Source organism: Sciurus carolinensis, unplaced genomic scaffold (assembly GCF_902686445.1).
Source record: "Sciurus carolinensis unplaced genomic scaffold, mSciCar1.2, whole genome shotgun sequence".
Taxonomy (NCBI): domain Eukaryota; kingdom Metazoa; phylum Chordata; class Mammalia; order Rodentia; family Sciuridae; genus Sciurus; species Sciurus carolinensis.
The window spans coordinates 514,063-531,004 of NW_025920146.1; the positions used below are offsets into that span (position 1 = coordinate 514,063).

General features: G+C 41.0%; 1 pseudogene; it reads left to right on the forward strand.

Annotated features, from left to right (window-relative positions):
* Window positions 1-2,229: 2,229 nt before the first annotated feature.
* LOC124974387 (ras-related protein R-Ras2-like) lies at window positions 2,230-16,044 on the forward strand (annotated as a pseudogene).
* Window positions 16,045-16,942: the final 898 nt, after the last annotated feature.

The window sequence follows — 16,942 nt, forward strand, 5'->3', positions numbered from 1 at the left end:
AGGTCAGAGAGGTTGTGTTACCAAGAGAGACTACTCAGTTCCAGGATACTACTCAGGTATAAAGTATAAGCAGACAATAGAGATTATTTAAGTCATATGTGCTGCACAGGTCTTAGGGGCTAATCAGGTCTTAGAGATTACATAGGTCATGGAGGATACTTAGATCAAAGAAGTTATGCAGTTCACTAAGGCTACCCTAGTCTTAGAGTGCATGTAGGCCATGAAGGCTACTCAGGACCTAAAGTCTTATGTCACAAAGGCTGCAGGGATCATAGAGGGTTTACTGGTCAAAAAGTCTATTTAGGTCATAAAGGTTGTGCCAACCATAAAAGCTGCTCAGGTCAATGAGGATAAATGGACTATAGAGGTTACAAGAACATAGAGGCTATGCAAGTCAGAGGGGCTACAAAAATCATATGGATTAAAAGGTCAATCATGCTTCTAAGGTCATTATCCTACATTTAGGTTTCTCAGGCCATCATGATTACACAGATAATTGAGTGTATGCTGGTTAAAAGCTACTATGTCACAAAACATATACAGGTTATAGATGCTACTTAGCTGATAGAATAGAGACATGTTATAGTGGCTACACAGTTTACAGAACCAACTCTGGTCTTAGAGGTTATACAGTCCAAAGATGGTACTCAAACTAGGCTACTCAAGGGCCTAGAACCCACTTTGGCCACAGAGATATGAGAAGTCACAGAGGTTATGAAGATTATGAAGGCTACTATAGCCATACAGAGGGCTACAGTACATAAGATTTTTCAAGCCAAAGAGACTACATAGGTACTTGAGGCTAATCAGGCCATAGAGATTATGCAGTTAATAGAGACTCTGTAGGCCATGGAGAATTCTCAGGCCATAAAGGCTACATAGTTCATAGAGTCTAAGTAGTTCATACAGGCCATAGACTTCAAAGGTCATAGTGGATACTGTTTTTTCTAGAGAATACTGTTGCCAAATAGGCTACACAGATTATAAGAAATACACAGGTCATAGAGGCTGTGCAGGCAATAGAATTTTTCATTCCATAGATTCTATGCAGGTCATAGAGGTTGCACTATTTATAGAGTCTACTCAGGTCACAGAAGGAACATGGGCAATAGAAGTGATACTATTAAAGTGAAGCTACACAGACCATAAAGGATATACTGGCCATAAAAGTCTTCATAGTCAAAAAGAATATATAAGCCAAAGATAATACAGAGATAATATAATCTACTAATCCCATAGAGCTACAGAGGACATACAGGCTTTTTTAACACAGCTATTTTATAGTTAATAGAGACTAGTCAGTTAATAGAGGCTAAGTTCATATAGGCCAATAAAGTCATAGAGACTTGCAGGTCATTTAGGTTACTCAAACAATAAATGTTGCATAGGTCATAAAGGCTACACTGTTCATAGGGGCTACTCAAGCACATAGGCCCTGTGGATCACAGAAGCTACTGAGATCATAGAATACACTAAGGTCATTTAGTCTATTAAGGCCATAGAGGCTAAGAAGTAATTTGGACTACTCAGTCCATCTAGGGTACAGAGGACATAGCACCTTCCATGGTCATAATAGGTGACACTGAATGTAAAGTCTATGCAGGTCATAGAGAGTACTAAGGTCATAGAGGCCACACAGTTCCCAGAGAATACTCAGGGCATAAAATGTGAAAATTCAGAGTGGATACTGAAGTAATTGAACTTTTTAGACCATGAAGGCTATGAGATGCATAGAGGCTGTGCAGGCCATAGAGGCTAATAAGGCCATAGATTAAAAGCAGGCTATATGGACTATTCATGTCCTACAGGTTACTCAGGCATAGATGCTATGAAAGTCACAATGGCTACACAGATCATACAGGCAGGTCATTGCAGATAGGCAGGTAATTTATGTTGCAAAGATCATGAAGGCTACCCTGGTCATAGAGGTTACCCAGTCACTATGGCTAAGTAGTCCATAGAGGTCAAGGCCATGTAGGCTATTCAGGGCATAGAAGCTATGGCCCTAGCTCTAAGGCCATACAGACAACACATAACAAAGAGGCTAAATAGGGCATAGAGATACATATATCCTAGACATTGCACAGGTTATAATGTCTATGCAGGCCATTTAAGACACAAGACTTATAGATGTTACACAGGTTAAAGAGGTTACTTAATCCATTGTGGAATTGGTGGTCTTGGAGAATACGTAGGCAATAAGAAATTTGCTGAACTTGTGCTGTAGAAATGCCAGGAGTCACAGATGCTGTGCCAGTCATAGAGGCTATTCCATCCAAAGGTGTTATAGGTAATGATAGCTGCCCAGGGCATAAAGGCTGTGTGGGTCATGGAAGAAATACAGGTCCCAGATGTTACTGCTCATAGATGCTAAACATTCCATACAAGTTTTAGAGGCATGAGATAATAGTGTTTATACTGGTCATAAGGGCTATTCAGCATATAGAGGATACACAGGCATAAGATTCTTCTCAGTCCACAGATGCTACATAATTCATAGGAGCCACTCATGCCAGATATACCACTTAAATCATAGAATATATGAAAATTGTGGAAGACATTCAGTTCATACATGTTATACAGAAAATAGAGGCTGCTAACACCAGGCAGACTATTCTAGAAATAGAAGTTGTTCAAGTCACACGTGGTATGCAGGTCATAGAAGTTATGGCTACTAAGTTACAAAAGGTTACTCAGATCATGGGACTATTCAGGCCAAGAACACCTTCTAGGTCATAGAGGCTACTCAGGTCATACAAGCTACATAGGCCACAGAGGGTTCTCAGGACATAGAAGCTACATAGGCCATAGAGACTTTAAAATGTCCTAGAGAGTTTATGCTGGTGACAGAGCCTACTCAATCTACTCAGGTCACAGAGTCTACCCAGGCATAAATGCTACTCAAGTCATGAGATTTATACAGGTCATAAGGGCTACTTAGGTCATAGACCCTATAGAGGTCATGGAAGATAGTCTGGTCATAATAGCTATTTGGGTCATAGAGGCTACACAGCTTGTACAGGCTACACAGGTGTAAAAGTCTTCTAGTTCATTGAAGATATGCAGAATACTTGGGCTACTCTGCTAATAGAGTGTAGGCTGGTAATATGGGTAATTCAGGACACAGATATAAATAGGTCTAGAATCTGCACAGGTCAAAGAGGACTTTCAGGACATAGAGGTTACTCCATTCTTTGAGAGTAAGCAGATAACAGGTTTTAATTAGTTCAGTTACACTACTCAGTACATAAGAATATATACTGTATACAGGTTACTCAGGACAGAGAAACTGTGAAGGCTACACAGAATGTACAGGAAAAAAATGTGATCAAAGAGTAAGCCATGTTATCCATAAAGTCCAAGAAGGTCATGGAGTCTATGCAGGAAAATGTACCTGCAAAATAAAGGCTATACAAACCATAGAGGTCACTGAGCTTTTTAATCCTACCCAGGTCTTACTGTCTATTCAGGTCTTCAAGGCTCTACAGGACATAAAGCCTCGAGAGATCACAGAAGCTGCACAATGTCTTAGAGGTTATTTTTATCATACAGGCTATGCAGGTAATGGAGGATTTTCAGGTTATAGAGGAAATGCAAGTCATACAAGGTTCAAAATCATAGGGACTGTTAAGTGAAATTAGTCTAATAAAGCCCTACAGGCTAGGAATATCATTTAGGGTACTCAGGTTATAAAAGACATACAGGTCACAGAGGATATACACTAATAAGGCCATACAGGGTAGGCAGAAAAATTTCTACTTATAAAATAGATGCTATGAAGACAATAGATTCTACTCAGGCTATACAGTCTTCAAAGGACACAGAGGCTACATAGGTTCTAAAAGAAACCAAGGCCATAAACTCTTCTCAGTTCTTAGAGACTATACAGGCCAGAGAAGATACTCACGCCATAGAAGCTATTCAGGATACAGGTAATGCACAGGTCATAGGGAATATGCAGATACTAGAGACTACTCATGCCATAATACCTCTGTAATTGATAAAGGCTAGCAGGTCACAGAGGTTATGCTGGCCATAGAGGCTCTGCATATAGTAGGCCTACTCTGGAAATACAGGTTTTGCAGGTCACAGAGGTTGAACTCATCATAGAGGCTACATAAGTCAAAGATGGTGGTATGGTTTGGATGTGAGGTGTCCCCCAAAAACTCTCATGAGAGACAGTGCAAGAAGGTTCAGAGGAGAAATTATTGGGTTGTGGGTGTCTTAACCCAATCAGTGAATAAATTCCAGATGGGATTAACTGAGTGGTCACTGGAAGCAGGTAGGGTGTGGCTGGGGAAGTAGTTCATTGGGGGCATGGCTATGGAGAATATTTTATATCTGGAGAGTGGAGTCCCCCACTTTCTCTCTGCTTCCTGATGTTGGGAGCTATTCCTCTCCACCACCCTCTCCTGCCATGATATTCAGCCTCACCTTGAGCCCCGAGGAATGGAGCTAGCCTTCTATTGGTTAAGACCTCTGAAACCCTGAGCCCTCAAATAAGCATTTTTTCTTCTACAATTGTGATGGCCAGATTATTTAGTCACAGTAGCAAAAAAAAAAAAAAAAAAAAAAAAACTGACTAGACCAGAGGGTACACAAGGCATAGAAGCTACTGAGATTATAGAAGTTTCACAGATCATATAAATATGCAGGTAGAGGGGCTGCTAAAGTCATTAAGGGTAATAAGTCCACACAGGTGAGGGAGATAATTTAGGCTAGTTCAGTTATAAAGGCTAGTCAGGACATACAGGTTACTCAGGTAACATATAATACAAAGATCAAAGAGGCTACACAGGGCATAGAGGCTACTAAGACCACAGTAATTACAAAGACTGTAGTAGTTACAGAGGTTAGATAAGATACTGTGATCATTTAAACTACTCAGGCCATTAAGTTTATGCAGGTTTTAGAGATTGCACAGGTGATTGAGACTATTCAATAATTAGATGTTATGCAAGTCACAAAAACTAAAGAGGCCATAAAGCTTATCATGGCATAGAGGTTTTGCACAATATACAGGTAATTCAGGTCATAGAGGCAATTCATGCCATAGAGCCTATGCAGAACGTTAGAGCTACTAGGTTTATTTAGGCTTTTGAGTCCATAAAATTTGGAGAGGTCATAGAGGTAATAAAAGAAATAAAAGCTATGCTGATAATGGAGATTTCAATTGTCATAGGGGGTACTAAAATTATTTGGGTTACATAGGCCATAAAGGCTACACAGGTAAATAGAGGCTACTCAAACCATGGAGTTACTGAGCATAGTGTCTTTTTAGGTAATCTAGTAAACTGGGCCATAAAGCATATGGAGATGATAATGTCTATGAGATTTATAGAGGCTATATTAGACACAGAGGTCAGAAATATCACAGAGGCTACTCAGGTCTTAGAGTCTAGACAGAAAATAGAGCCTACACAGGATGTAGATCCTACACAGGTCATAGAGTCTACATGCTCATTGGAATTACTAAGGCCATTTAAACTAATAAGGCCATATGGGCTAGGCAGGAAATAGAGGTTCTGATTGTAAAGGCCAAATTGGTCATACAGACTCTTTAGATGATATAGAAAGTACATTCCACAGAGGCTACACAGTGCAGAGAGGCTAATTAGTCCATACTGGCAGTGAAAGTATTGGTGACTACTGAGGTTATAGGGACTACTGAAGTAATTTAGGCTATGAAGGTATTAAATGCTATTCAGGTCAGAGAAGATACTCAGGGAATAAAGGATTCACAGGTTATATGAGCTACTAATGTCATAGAGAATTGACAGATTGGAGAGGTAACTCAAGTCATTGAATCTACCTGGGCTATAGAGTCTTCACAAGTCTTACAAATTACTGAGGTTATTAGGCTACTTGAGCCACAGAGTCACAGATCATAGAGACTACTAACACCATTTAAGCTACACAACTCAGAGTGTCTATTCTGAACCCAAAAGCTACATAGGTCTTAGTAGCTACTGAGATCAGAGAATACAGAAATAATTTAGGCTACTCAGATCATAAAGGTGACAGAGGTCACAGTGGTTTCATAGCCATAGAGGCTAATCAGGTCATAGAGGCTATACAGATTCTTGTGGCTCTGCAGATTATAGAACCTATGCAGGTTAACTGACTTCAAAGTCTTAGAGCTTATGCTGGTCATACAGACCACTCAGTTCATACTGTCTACTCCATTCATAGAGGTAAGCCAAAGAGAGAGAGAGAGAGAGAGAGAGAGAGAGAGAGAGAGAAGGCATTTTAGGCCACAAGTGCTATGAAAGTCATAGGGACTATTTGATCTTAGAAGCTACATGTGTCCTGAAGGATACTCAGAGCAAAATTGTTTCTGGACTGATAAAGACCATGCCAGTTACAGAAACTGCAAAGTTCATAGAGGCTATTCAGGCCTTAGAGCCTATACAAGTGATTCAGGCAAAATGTGACATAAAGACTACACAGATCATAGATGCTACTCAGGTCATAGGGCATATGCAAACAAGAGAAGTTACTCAGGTCATAGTCATATACACTACTAAGTTGATGGAGAATATACAGGTCATAAAGTCTAGGCAGATCACAGGGGCTATTAAAATCATTTAGTTTACTAAAGTCATACATTTAGGCTACTCAGGAAATAAAGACCTTGCAATTTTAAGAGCTACTCAGGTGATAAACAAAATGAAAGTTGAGATATTATTCAGTATACCAAGGCTACTCAGGCCATATAGAACATGAAGATAATAGTGGTTACTGAGGTCAGAGCAGACATTAAGTTAATTCAGGCTACTCAGGCCATTAAGGCTATGCAGGTCACAGAAGATACTAAGGTTATTTTGACTATACATGATATAAAATAGACACAGGTTACAGTGGCTACATAAGTTTAGATGCTTCTCAAGTCATAAGGAGTACACAGGTCATAGAATATACATAACTGATCGAGGTTCTTCAGACCATAGACTATACTCTTTAGAGTGCTCAAAGTCAGTGGTTTCACAGGTCATAAAGGCTAAGCAGTTCACCTATTCCACTTATGTCCTGGGGTGGTGTGGGCAGTGAAAGGTACTCAATCCTTAGGCACTACAGAGGTAATAGGGGCTACTCAGATCCTAGAGACTAAGCAGGTCATTGATTATACTTAGGTCAAAGTGGGAAATCAGCCATAGAGGTGATGCAAATGACAGAGGCTACACAGGCAATGGAGGCTTCTCAGGCCACAGAGGTAACTCAGGTAATGGAGGCTACGTAGGAGGCTTAGGCTGCTCTTGTCATAAAGTATACTCAGGTCATAAGGGGGACCCAGGCAATAGAGACTATTCAGGCCATAAATACTGAACTGATAATAGAAGCTACTCAGGTCATAGAGGCTACTCTGGTCATCAAGGCTATGCATTTTATATTGATTACTAAGATCATTTAGACTACTAAATGGGTAGGCTATAAGGATATGCAGAGGATATTGAGGACATGTAAGCTACACAGATGTTTTAGTCAGCTTTTTTCTGCTGTGATTAAAAGATCTGACAAACAATTAGAGGTGGAAATTTTATTTGTGAGCTCATGGTTTCTGAGGTCTCAGTTCACACACATCAGGCTTCTTTCTTCAGTTCTTGAGTTGAGGCTGAACATCACAGCAGAAAAGTGTGGTGGATAGAAGAGGCTCAATGTATCTTATCAAGAAGCAGACTAAGCTCAGCTAACCAAACATGTACCCTAATGTCTCACCTTTTCCAGCCACACCTTACCAGTGTATAATTATTTTTCAGTTAATTAGTATGAGGCACCATAGTTTGGTTTGACATGCTTTCTCAGAGCACTTTTCCAAATGCAGACAAATTATGGGGATACTGGTCATAAATTAGACTTCTTCTGCCTTAAAAAGCACTGGCACATCATCTTCAAAAGTGGCTGTCACATGTCTTTCCAGCAATGCCTGAAAGTTCTGGGGACCCAAATCCTACAGCTCTTGATGTAATGACTCTTCTTAGAGTTTACCAATGCTAATTGCAGTGCCAAACTACCTATCACTTTAATTTATGAGATCTGTGTTTTTCTGTCATCTACAGGAGGGTTCACCTCTCTCCTAAATGTAATGTACACCCCAGAGTATATCCTGCATCCATGCTTCATGAAGTATTTCACAAAGGAAATGAAGGTCAACTGGTACCACAAGTATGTGGGCAGCACCTGTAACACAAGCAAATGACCAGAATGAGTCTCAATTTTCAATGCCACAGAATTACCACAACCCTCATGACTTCAGTTCTGAGTCATCACTGAAATTCTGGGCTGGATGAGGCCAGAACTGGCTGTGGAGAGGGCATGTGAAGGAGAAGGAGAAACACCTACAGGTGTTAGAGAATTCCCCCAAGTCCAGGGTTGCTCCTAGTGAGCCTCACTTGGGAGCAAGCAGAGAGATAAGACAGAGAACCCCCTTGAGTCCATGGTTCAAATTCCCAGCAGGTTCCATTATAAACTAAAGGGTAAAAACATGACCAATAACTGAAATGATGTAGGAAGCAACTGATCAAGTCATGTAAAAAGCATGATCTCTGTCCCATTTCTCTGGGAGAATCCCATTACCAATAAAGCAACTGCATGGAACAATTCCTCAACCATACACAAGGATCCCTGCCACTGGTGATTTGGCTCTTCAGATCTGAGCTGCAGGCTTGCACCAGAGGTCAGTCAAGTGACCCTAAGTCCGAGGGTCTCTGTATGAGGATCACTATGCCCTAAGTGCAAAGGTGCCAATGCAAGGATCTGAGTAGGGGCAGATGGAACCTGTGCTGCTTTAATGCCCCTCACTAACCTGAGGCTTGAAGTCAATGTCTCTGGACTGTGTTTACAGGGTGTCCTGATCTCAGGCTCTCATTGACCATCCTGGGTTCTATCCTCTTCCTTTAATCATTGCATTTGTTTAATTTGGATTCCAGTAAGAAAACTGTGCTCATGCATACATCATCTTAAAGTGTATAAATTTGTCTAGGTCAGTCTAGCTGTGAGCAAATTTTAGTTTTAAAATAATATATATTTTTATTTTCTCTATTGAGAGTTTGGCACACTACACCTTTGTGTTGGATGCTATATTTAGAAATAGAATAATTCAGCCCTCAGATCTTGGTGCTTCAGTGATTGAAACTGGCAGTGCTGTGCTTTAGAATGTGAAAACCATAACTGGGCTGACTCGGTACAGATCCATGTTGAGGATCTTTGTAGAAAGATGTGTTTGAGGAAGGGGACTAACACTTGGGTAGGCTTTACTGATATACTTCTTCATAGGATTATTTGTTAAGACAGTGAATCTGTTTCTAGCTCAATTAAACACTGCTGGAACCCAAAATTCATCACCACTTTTCTGTAATTTCTTCTTTGTCCAGTTTTACAGAGTTAAGATCCCAGGAGAGCAATTTTGAGGCACTTTTCCAGGAGTGGCCAACAAAGACAAATTATCCAGCTGCTCTTGTTACCTTAATGCTTGTTTATAGTGACATGGAAACTGATGGAACTTTGGCCTATTTAATGGTCTCATCAGGCATTCCATGGCTCATTCATGGCTCTTTTTCCTTCCTGAAGAAACTTAGTGGAATAGGAAATGTTATCATCTAATGCCATAAGATGAATGCCTGTAGGAGTAGGAAATGAGGGGAGAAATATCCAGGCCTTTGATTTCTACCAATTTAAAAAGTAGGGACCATTTCCTCTTTTCAAATTCACTGGAGCCTCATTGTGTACCAAACCCAGAAATATTCATAGCTCCATATCTTCACTCCATTGATTCATCCACATTTGTTATTCCCCAGTAAATTTCAAAGGACACAAAAGAAGCTAGAAATGCCCTATCCTGGGAACTTTCCCACAGGAGCAATTGTGCATATATGTGTTGATTTTTAAGTCTTTTCAGGCAACTTGACTATCATCTGTCTCTCACCTTTGGTGTGAAGGTGATGAGTAGCAACTTAGCTCCATGTGCACAAGAAAGACTGTCCTGAGTCTCCTGTAATTGTTACTTAATGCTTGAAGTTCTTTAGGGGAATGGAAAGATATTACTTTGTGTTCCATTCAACAGTGAGTACAGGCAGCTGAGTGAAGATGCATTTGGTTGGTTATTGAGTATCCTTTTCAAGGAGTGGTTTTCCTATTCCCTTTTCAGTACTCAAAACTATATTGTCTGTTTTTCTCTCTGCTCCAGTAGCCTTAGGTATTTACACAATGTTGCCTTCTCAGATGCTTCTTTGTTTTACTGCTGGGGCCTTCTTTCCAAATTTTAGCTGGAAGTATAGGAGAAAACTCTGTCTTCAACTACACACAAAACAAAAGGATGTGGCTTGGTGCTACTCTGAGAGAAGCAATGTAGTCTTTCCCTAAAGACATGGAGAAAATGAAATTCTCTCCTATGGTTATGACCATGCTATTGGCCAAACTCTTGGCCAGTTAACACCATCCTTGCTTCTTGATATAACATGTGCAACAGTGAATTTTGTAACAAAAATATTTTCACCTACATGAGGCACTTAGAAATGGAAGTACAGAAATTACTGCTCCTTGCCACATCAAAGTGTCCCCCAGCATCTGCCAGCTGCCACACCAAGTTAATCTACAAAGTTCTAGAATCCCAACAGTGCTTTATGCTCCAGGTATATGGAACCAGATAGAAACAAGACTTTCCATGACTCCACCTTCAAATAAAACCTCATGACCCTTGCTGATTTCTGTTTCTTTGAAACCAAATGCAAATGTAGATTCACTAAAAGGGCAGGGAGCTATAGGACTTTGGCACCAGAATGCTGTGGGTGTTGGGGTCCCTTGTAGTATAACCACATTATACAATGGGAAGAGAAATTTAGACAATTCTACATTGCACAAGAACCATTTTCAGGTCTATATCATGGGGAGGCTATCTCTGTAAATCAGCCATTGAAAACTTCCATTGGTGCAGAGTAGAAACATGGCCAAGAGAGGAGCTCACTTCCTCTCTTTCATGGTGGAACTCATGTCATAGTAGATTTGCATGTCATTCTCTGTTCTTCACCTTCTTGTTTTTTCAAATGTATGTTTGTGCATTGCAACACATGACTCTAGTGTTAGATTTTCACATGGAGTACATTTATGTATGGGCTCATACATCTGTTAACAACTTCAAAGCAGATGCTAGAAAAATCCCTGGAGATGTGAGGAAGCTATGAGGGCCCTGCAATGCATAATGACTTCTTCAGGACCACACACATGGGCAGAAAGAGGGAATAGGTTTGAACCAAGGGGAGCTTGTTACACTAGACCTGTTTGGGGACCTGATACAGTGTAACTTTGTCCACTTGTGCATATGTCATGGGGAGATGAGAGCATTCTACATTGCATGGGAACTTTTGAAATATCTTACATGTTAAAGGGCCTCAGTTTAAAGGTCCCCAAGGAAGTGACCTCTTTTCCTTGGCAATGGAACACACAACCTGGAACCAAGTACCTAGGCACTAACAGTCCAGATACAGTCCTATTTTGCTCATTTTTATTGGGACAGCAAGTTCAGAGCCATGAGTTTTCATTGCCTACTGATCTGTGGATACACAGGTATTAGGAAAACTATGAGGAGGGAACTTTCCTGAGTGCAGAAGAACTGGATCAATGCCAGGTTCCAACAACTCTGGTGATTTTTCCCAAGGAGACCAGAGGTGAGACAGGAAAGGCCATTGCAAATGAGTGGAGGCTAGCCCTCAACTCAGATTTCCATTTTAATAATCCCACACTAAACAGGTGTTTGTGTGTGTGTGTGTGTGTGTTAGTGGTGTGTGTGGGTGTGTGTGTGATATATATATATATTGTGTTTGTGTGTGTGTGTGTATGTGTGTGTGAGTGATATCCCCTGAGAATAAGAAGGGAAAATCTTTTGTTCTGTTTTCCCTTGACACTCAGACTACTGTTTCTGTGTTAAAATATTACTTTTTGATTCCCCAAACTAGGGAAAAGATGCCATAGATTAATCACTGGATTTGTACTGTGTATTTGAAATCTTCCCAGCACTCATCCTACAGAGCTTGTAGATTACCTGCACCTTGCCTGAAGAAAGGGAAACCACATATATCCATGGATTTTTGTATTCCTGCTAAAATTAGGTCAGTTCTACAAAGATGCTGGAGCTGCTGTGTAAATGATTTGTACCACCTCCAAGACCTGGAACATGACCATCTCCTGGTTTGGTTTTGGACAGTTGGGTATTACTCTGAACCTCAGCCATCTCTGTGGAAAGGAGGATCTTCAGAAGAGAACCCTGCCTGGTTGTTTAGAAAACCAATAAGATGAACCCTAGGAGTGTTTACCTCAGGCCTGGTCTCATAGAGGTGATTGTCAACTGCTCTGGTCTTCCCTGTAGGCTGTCTCTTCCCCTGTAAGGAAGTTCTCTGCCTTAGACCATGCTTCTTTGAAACCTCAGGAAAGAGTTTCCACACTTGGGAAGGAGTTTGTGGCCTGAATTTAGTAGAGTAAACAGAACAGATGCCTCTTAGGTGGACATAGTGGGTCCTGCACCTGAAGTAGCTAGACTATAAGTGGTTAGGTTCATTCTTGGCTCAAATGTATGTGAAGAACCTACCATTGTCAGACCTTGGCCTATTATTTAGAAGTCTGTATAAACCCCCAGCCCTCCTGACCTTCTATTATTGTCAGGGAATTATTCAAGCCAGTATGAATTTAGGCAGATGGGGGGCACAGAATGTTACTGATGACAGACTTCTGACCTTCTGTCGGTATGAATATCTCCAGCCAGATATCAAAGAGGAATGACTTCAGAGAATGAATTGAATGGTCTTTGGGTCAAATGAGGGCTTCTGCCTCAAGAGTGGTCAGCTCAGAGACTGTTTAGAGAATGAATAAGCAAACCCCAGGTTCCACCCTTTGTGCTAGGAATAGCAGGGGACTGAGGTCTGGCTTATTCTGTAGAAGGAACACGGCAAGCAGTGGTGGGATTTTTGGTACCCAAGGAATAGTGTTGTGACTGGGACCTCAGAGAGAGGTCCTGAGAGGAACCCTACTCACCACAGCCAATCCCAGGCAGGATTAACCACACTTTTCTGTTTAGATTCTGGACAGCAAGTGTGCAAAGCCCCTTTATACTAATTATACTTCTTTGCAAGACTACACTAAATACCTCAGAGAGCCTACAGTACAAACCTCAGAGAACACTTTTGACTTACCTCAGAGGTCTTTTCTATATATAGCAAATAGCCCTTTTACTCTCTAAACACTTACACTCACCAATAAGCCTTTCTGCAAACCTCATAAAACCCTCCTACACCCTTCAGAGAGCACACCCTACATAACAAAGAGAACCTGCCTTTATACTCAGAGAACCATTCTTACACACCTCAAACTCACTTCCATCCACATTTAAGTAATCCCTACCTACTCACACCAGGAGTCCTACCTACACAATTCAAAATTCCATCCTTACACACTTTAGGGACACTTCTTCCACACTTCATTGAGCAACACTTAAACAACTCAGAAATCCCTCCCTCTACACCCTAGAGAGTACTCCCTACTAGTGCCAGTGAGATGTTAATTCAAACCTCACAATGTCCATGCTACAAACCTCAGCAAATCAAATTCCTCCACAACTCAGATAGAACACAGTACTCACTAAAATACCCTCCCTACTCACCTCTGAGGGTTGAAGTGACACACCTCAGAGAGCCCTTGGAATACTCTGTTGAATGACTACCCTAAACACTTCAGAGATTGCCTCTACTATCCTCAAAGAACACTCCCATTACACATCAGTATATTCTATCTTGTCATATCAAATTGATCCACCTATTCACTTCAGAGGGCCCTAACTAAACAACACAGATAGCAGTTGTATGCAGGTAAAAGCCCTCCCACACCCCCATAGATTCCTCCTGAACACCTAATAAAGACCTCCTTAAACACTTCAGAGCATGTGTATGACAAACCATAGAAAGCCCTTCCTTCACATCTCACAGATCCCTTCCTCTTTCTATACACTTCACAGTCACCTCTCCACATAGCTCAGAGCCCTACCTATTCACATCAAGTACACTTTCTACACAATTCAGAGGGCACACACACACACACATCATAGAAACCCTTCCTACACACATTTACCAACCCTATACAACTCAAAAACTAATACTACACACCAAACACTGCACCTCTACATACCTCAAAATGCCCTTAATTCAGAGGCTCCTGTTACACACCTCCTAGAGCCCTCCTTTCACTGTTCAGTTTGCCTTCCTTATTTATCTCAGAGATCTATTCTTACTCACCTTAGCATTCCATTGTTACACACCTCAGCAAATTCTTCTTACCTCAGAGCCCCCTCCCTATATGTTGCGATCAAGAGTCCTCCCTACAAATCTCAGGGACACTTCCATACAAATATTAGAATGCCCTTTCAAAAAATCTCAAAAAAACCTTACATAGACATCTTATGCAGCCCTCACTACTCACCAAAAAGCCCTCCATATTCAACTGAGAGCCATAACTACAAATATCAGAGAGTTCCCATGATACTCTTCTGAGTGTCCTCCAAAAACACCTCAGAGATTCTGCTATCCTCAAGGATCCCTTCCATCAAACTTCAGAATGTTCTCCCTACTAATATTAGAGAGATTTCACTATTCATTTCAGAGGGCCTTCCCTATACAACTGAGATAGCATTTCTATTGAGTAATATAGTCCTCCTATTCGCTGCATATATACCTTGGCACAAATAACAGAGACCTTCCTCTACACCTCTGTAAGCCCTCCGTACACTCACCAGAGTGTCATCCCTCTGCATTTCAATGAGCCCTCACTACACACCTCAGAGTACCTACACAACAAAGCTCAGAGAGTCCATCCTACTCATCTTAGCAAGTTCTAACTTCAGACTATGTAGAATGCCCTCCACACCTCCTGGAGCCCTCCCTTCTCTATCTAGTTGTCCTCCTTATTTATCTAAGAGAGCTCTCACTACTCACTTCAAAAGGCCCTACAAACAACTCACTGAGACCTTTCTACTCAACTCAGCACACACTATCTATACAACTGAGTGAGGCCTCCCAACCCATCTGAGAAGACCCTCAAACTCATGTCTTATAGCCCTCTAATGCACATCATAGAACTATCCTACATGTTTCATAGAACTCACACAACACAGCTAAGAGGCAGCATGCTACCAAACTCAAAAGAGCCTACTCTACATACCTCAGTATAACCTTCATATAAATCAAAGTGTATGGTAGAGGCGCTGGAGGCTGTGTTCAGCAGGCATTGCAGAGAAGCATAGAGGAGTGCACCCCTGGCTACCGCAGCCCCTAACCCCTGAAATCACTCCACTCCTCTGAACCTATGGTGGCACCTGGCCATCCAGGGACCCACGCTGCCACACTGAGAATCCTTCCCAGCAGCTACCAGTGTTCCACCACTAGACCACTCACCTGCAGCCCACCATCCACACAAGTCCCATAAGCTGGGCCTAGGGTGGGCAGGCAGCGGAGGTGGTGTGGTCAAGTCAGCGCTCACCATCCAGTTCATCCAGTTCTATTTTGTAACAGATTATGATCCAACAATTGAAGATTCTTACACAAATCATTATGTGATAGATGACAGGGCAGCCCAGCTAGATATTTTAGATACAGCTTGACAAGAAGAGTTTGGTGCTATGAGAGAACAGTATATGATGACTGGCGAGGGCTTCCTGTTGGTCTTCTCAGTCACAGACAGAGGCAGTTTTGAAGAAATCTGTAAGTTTCAGACAGATTCTCAGAATAAAGGATCATGATGAGTTTCCAATGATTTTAATTGGTAATAAAGCAGATCTGGATCATCAAAGACAGGTAACATAGGAGAGAGGACAGCTGTTAGCATGACAACTTAAAGTAACATACATGGAGGCATCAGTCAAGATTAGGATGAATGTAGATCAAGCTTTTCATGAACTTGTCCAGGTTATAAGAGAATTTCAAGAGTAAGAATGTACTCCTTCACCAGAACCAACTCGGAAAGAAAAAAGACAAGAAAGGCTGCCATTGTGTCATAAACAAATATGCATAAACAAATATGCTTTCACAGCATACCTTGTGTATAAGTAAAGATAAGTATTTAATTCTCACTGTTCACTTTTAACTGACAAAGAAAAAAGTGGAATCAACAGAAACTGTGGTAGAAATTTTACTTGCTGGTGTGATCCTCATTGTATCTATCTTTGGTCAGTTTTGTTTCCATTCAAGAAACCTTCCAAATTATATACAACTGGATGAGGTTCTGAAATCAACTTCAGTGTCCCCTGCTATATATTGACTGTCATATCAAGTATTAATTGTGAAATTTGTAATTGACAATTAGTATAACTGTGGATAGCTTCTTATTTTGTTTTTAGTTCTGTGGATTGTGCTTAAACAAATCAAAAGTATGTTCCTGATTTTGAGATACTAACTGATATTGAACAGTTGTCACTTTATTGAATGTGTATAACAGTCCCATAACTTTTACAGAGCATACCCTTGGATATATTCAGGTGCTGAAATTAAATTTAATCTGTTATCACAATAAATAAATAAACAAACAAATAAATAAATCAAAGTGTACCACCATACTCACCTCAAGAGCAGTCCCTACACACCTCAGAGAGATGTTCCTATGTAACTCAGAGAGTACAAACTGTACTTCTTTGAAAGCACCTCCACTAACTATACTTCTTTGCAAGCCCTCTATGACCACCTCAAAGAGCCTGCAATAACACTCCTCAGAGAACTCTTTTGACTTTCCACAATGACCTTTCCTGTACCCCACACTACTGACACTCACCCTGAAACTAAAAATAACCCTAACCCTAAGCATAAACCTAATCCCACCCTACATACTACAGAGAACTCTCCCCATTCCTGACCCTAAATGCTAATCCTAGACCTAACCCTAACTCTAACCTCAATGTACCATCCCTTCTACATCA